Source organism: Suncus etruscus, chromosome 5, assembly GCF_024139225.1.
Source record: "Suncus etruscus isolate mSunEtr1 chromosome 5, mSunEtr1.pri.cur, whole genome shotgun sequence".
Classification (NCBI taxonomy): domain Eukaryota; kingdom Metazoa; phylum Chordata; class Mammalia; order Eulipotyphla; family Soricidae; genus Suncus; species Suncus etruscus.
This window is the reverse complement of record NC_064852.1, coordinates 132,282,525-132,287,988: the sequence shown is the minus strand read 5'-3', so window position 1 is coordinate 132,287,988 and position 5,464 is coordinate 132,282,525.

Sequence of the window (5,464 nt, the reverse complement as noted above, 5' to 3'; positions counted from 1 at the left end):
CCCGCCTGGTTGCAGGTGTCAGCGGCAGTTTCAGGATGCTCTTAGGATGTCGGTTTCTATGGCAACCGCGTGCGCCCGTTGCCCGGGCGACGCAGAGGCGTCTCGGGGAGTGGACAGGTCTGGAATGGAGCTCGAGCTGGAGTCCAAGGTGACTTTGGGCTCCTAGAGACGCTTTTGAGTCAAGAGCGTCAGTGATGTTGGTGAGGACCAACGGCTAACTTTTAAGAACCGATGACCCATCCCAAAACCAAAAACCCCCAAATCCAAAACTTAATAATAATAATAATAATAATAATAATAATAATAATAATAATAATAATAATAATAAAAGAACTGGCGGCTCAATGCATAGTGTCAATTCCTTCCTTCCTTCCTTTCTCTCTTTCTCTCCCTTCCTTCTTTCTCTCCCTTCCTTCTTTCTTTCTCTCTCCCTCCTCCTCTCTCTCTCTCTCCTCTCTCTCTCTCTCTCTCTCTCTTTCTTTCTTTCTCTTTCTTGCTTTCTTTCTTTCTTTCTTTCTTTCTTCTCTTTTTCTTCTTTCTTTCTTTCTTTCTTTTTCTTTCTTTCTTCTCTTTCTTTCTTGCTTTCTTTCTTTCTTTTCTTTCTTTCTTTCTTTCTTTCTCTTTTTCTCTTTCTTTCTCTCTTTAACTCTTTCTTTTATTTCACTGGTTCCTTGTAAACTCATGAGTTTTTTGTTTATTGGTGGCACTCTCTGTAATGCTCAAAGGTGATTCTGTGTTTGGCATTCTGGAATTCATTCTGGCAGTTCTGGGGACTTTGGGACTGGGTACATATGAGGTGCTGGATATAGAACCTGAACCTGGATATTAAAAGCCCCTTGCTTGGCTTTTCTTTCTCCAGCCCTAAAAATAATTGCCCAACTTGGTTACTGTTTGGACTCTGGATGCCCAAATCTTATTAGGATTCATCATCTTTATCGAAAACCATGGCCACACTTTCCCTAATTGACGTCTATGAAAATGTGTGTGTGTGTGTGTGTGTGTGTGTGTGTGTGTGTGTGTGTGTGTTGGGGAAGTGGGGAGGTGGGTGTGGAGAGAACCAGGTAAGGCATTTGCTTTGCACATGATCGACTCATCAGACACCATATGGTCTCCTAAATCCCATCAGAGTGATTCCTGAGGGATTCCTTAAGCAACGCCGGTGTATCCAAAACCCATACTCCCATTTCCCCTCATAAATTGTGGTAATATTAAAATAAACCATTATGCATTGGAATAAAATCTTCTTACTTTGGGCTAAAGAGATAGTTCAGGGGCTGGGCATTTATTTTTGCGCATGGCCAACCTGGATTTTATAGGTCCCCCAAGAACTGCCAGGAGTAAGTAGAGATCAGAACCTGGTGTAAGCCCTGAAAAACTGTTGAGCTCCCCCCCCCCCAAAAAAAAAACACTTTATAAAAGACATTGTTGTAGCCCCTAAACTAAACCAAATGAAAGCAAGAACACCTAATTAAAGGAACTGGAGAGATAATACAGGGGTGAAGATACTAGCTTTGCAAGTCACAGGCTTCGTTCTAACCCCAGCATCCCATATAATTCCTGAGAAACTACTATGGGCCATTCCTGAGCACAACACCAGGAATCGTTCCTCAGAACTTCAGGCTGTGACCCCCCCAAATAAAAATCCCACCTCATTAAAGTAAAATTTTATTATACATGAAATCCCCTTCATTTGTTAATAGTTATAATGTTTAAGACATCAAAATATATTACTGATAATCAAAATTTCCTATATAACTGAATAAGTTGTGTTTTTGAGGGAATCTGCTTCATTCAACTCCCACTACCTCTATTTTTTTTCTGACTCCTTTTCTCAGAATTTATCCTTCTCTTTATTTACCTATTATCTGAAAATTACCCTGAGAGAACTTTATAAAACAGAAGTATAAAATTTGTTTCAGTTATTACAATTAATTCTTGCTCCATAAGCAATCAATAACATTTTCAGAAAGATCACATGGCTAACAGTAATTATTATGAAAACTGGATTTAAGCTCAAATTCCACTTGGGTGATGACAGATGTAATAATATTCACTCTCATAAAAGTTAAAAGGAGAAAGCACAGATTGCTTGACAGAACTTCAGTCTAGCTGTGAGACATTTGTTTACATATCTGTCAGTTAAGACTTTAAAAACATTTTTATAGTCAGGTGACTCTCCATATGTTTACATAATCTTTTGAGTGGTGTGAAAGGGCTAATTATGCAAATATTAACTCTGGGAATTAGATACCATTTATAAACTTTAGGTTTTGTTAATTTTATTTCCTTTAGCAACACAATTTGGTCCTGGAAGACAGGAACAAGATTAAAGATATGAAAAGCTGGATTAAGACTATCAGATCTTGGACTGGAGAGATAGTACAGGTTTGGAGGTGCTGGCTTTGTATCCTGCCCATCCTTATACCAGTGACAACACTGGATAAGGTCAGGTAAGCATTATCAAGGGTCATTCCTGTAAACAGCCAGTAATAGTCTCTGAGCACCACTGGATGTGGTTCCAAAGCAAAACAAAACAAAACATGGAAACAAAAGGAGTATTAAACCTTGGATATGTATGAAAGAGAATCCCTAGAGGCTGTGGGGGTGGTGAGGAGAAAACAGATGTCTGGAAGAGAATCAGCTGACAAATTCAGAAATTCAGTGTGTGTGTGTGTGTGTGTGTGTGTGTGTGTGTGTGTGTGTGTTGGGGTGAGGGTGGGAACCTCGGAAGGAAACAGTGCTGTATAGTTGGAAAGGGTGAGAACCAGAACGAACACCTGGGGCAAGTGTGTGGGAGTCGCCCAAGTCTAGTGTCAGGGAGGCACAGATGACGGATGCCTCAGCTTCTGGTCCCTGCCCAGGCGAATGCACAGTAAGAGGTATGTTGAAATGGCAGTGGAAGACAGGCAGTGGGCTGGTTGTAATATTTCACAATTTTGACTTGTAATATTTCAAAGATTAAAAGCAATAGATATCAGGCTATGTGTTTCCTCTAGAAAACAGGAACAAGAGAAGCTTTATCTGACCAACAGAGGGTGCACATTACAACAAAGCAAAAAGAACCGAAGATTCCTATGGAAGACACCCTCCCCCAATTTTTTTTTAATAGCTTAGGGGGCATGCCTTGCCAGCCTGTGATCATGAGTTCAGATACACCTGCACTGAGCACAATCCTTGCAGCTCTGCTTTTTTGGGGAGGAGGAGGGGTGAAATAAGGAGTGTGGGGAGGAGAAACTCACATCAAAGTCTTTAAGATGGGGATCTTTTTCTTTTCTTCTTTTCTTTTCTCTCTTTCCTTTTGTTTTCTTTTCTTTTTCTTTAATAGCATAGCAGGTTGGGCATTTGCCTTGTATGTATCTGACCTGGATTATATTCCCAGTATCCCACATGGTTCCTAGAGTCTACCAGGAGCTATTTCTGAGGGCAGAGCCAGAAGTAATCCCTGAGTCTGTTGGGTGTGACTCCCCCCAAAAGATGGGGATCTTTTACGGTTCCCTGAGCTCACTAGGAATTCCTGAGTAAAGAGCCAGGAGTTACCCCTGAGCACTTCTGGCTGTGGCCCCCAAGTTCCCCCGAAAGATCACTACCCACATTATTAATTTTTTAGTTAAGTGTCTCAAATATTAACAGTAGGCCTAGAGATAAAAAAGGAAGGCCTGACTTTGGCTTGTTCTCATCAGTTCTCTTGCATTGATGCAGCATCCTGGATGCTGAGGTTTCAAACTGAAGTTTTTTTCTTATCATCTGTAAATATGAGCTGTTATCCAAGTATTAGAACTCCAAGAGAATCATTTAACAGAAAGAATAGAGATTAATTATCTAAAAACAAAAACTTTGAGGAAGACAGACATACAGCAGGAAAAAGAAAATATGAAAGGCTTTGCACAAACTTCTTAGAAAAAAGTATTAAGACCATAAAAAGATTGCTATAACAATTATGAAGATAAAAATTTTAACAATGTAAAATATGACACAAGAAAAATGGGAATTTCAAGATTGAGGAAATTTGCCTTCAAAGCAAAATTAACTAGTCAAATAATCACTGCCAACAATAAAAAAAGTTTAAATTATTAATAATAATGTGAAGTGGTACAAGAGGTATAATATTTACATAATAGAAGTTACAAACAGACCAAGGAAAAGAAAGAAAAAAATACAGAAAAATTTGCTAGACCTGAAAGATAGAAATTAACTGAAAAGGACATATCAGATATCACACATCCACTGAGGTGGATGTATAGGTTGAATGCAGACATTTTGTTTACTATTCTGAACACAGCTTATGTAAATGGTGTAGGGCTATTTCCAGCATCATAGGTCAGCCTTGGTCTTCAATCTCCATTCCTTGAACTTTTCCTAACAATAGGAGAAAACATTTTTAGGCAATCACAATTAAAAATCATTTATGCTCCCTCTCCTCCAACTGCCACGCCATTACAGAGTTACAAGGGCATGTTTCTTCAATAGAACATATACAAGACAACACAAGGACCAAGCAATATATAGGTGGAGGGGATTTCCTAACACAAAAACATAAGCCCACAGGTTTACTAGAAAAAATAGTCTAGTCAAGAGCTGTTCAGAAAATTCCAAGGTTTTTTTTTTTTTTGGTTTTTGGGCCACACCCAGCGATGCTCAGGGGTTACTCCTGGCTATGTGCTCAGAAGTCGCTCCTGGCTTGGGGGACCATATGGGACACCGGGGGATCAAACCGCGGTCGATCCAAGGCTAGCGCAGGCAAGACAGGCACCTTACCTTTAGCGCCACCGCCCGGCCCCCAGTTTTTTTTTTTTTTTTTGAGTCACACCCAGCAGCTCATGCTCAGAAATCGCTCCTGGCAGTCTGGGGTACCATATGGGATGCCGGGATTCGAACCACCGGCCTTCTGTATGCAAGGCAAATACCTTACCTCCATGCTATCTCTCCAGCCTCTTTGTTCATTTTTTCAAGAAGATGAAATTGGGCAGAACCCAGATACCAGGATTTCACAGTTCCCCTCACAACTGGTAACTGGGATGTCTCTGAGCAGGGGAGCTGGCCAATAGGATCCCTGTACTGAACCCTAGAGCAGGAATATGCCCCCCCACCCCAGCTAGGCCTCCACTGTAAGGCAAGCAGCCAGGTCCAGGGGTGGGGATGGGGCAAGGGAAAGGCAATTCCTTTCATGGCCATGAACCAGGCGGTGCAGTGGACCTTCTTGCACTGGGATCCTTTCTCATCAGTCCTCATTTCCAAAAATGAGGGAGAGCTAGTGTGCCCGCGCAACAACTGTACTTTGTTAACCATGATACCACAATGCTCATAACTTTAGATTGTTCCTAGGAAAGGAAACGGAATAACCAAGACCTGCAGGATAACACTCCATGTGCTTAACTCCTCACAAAGCAGAACATCCTCCCCACCAGCTCCCAAAGTGAAAATATAGATTCCCTACATGAGAAACACCGACACTCAGCTACTATTG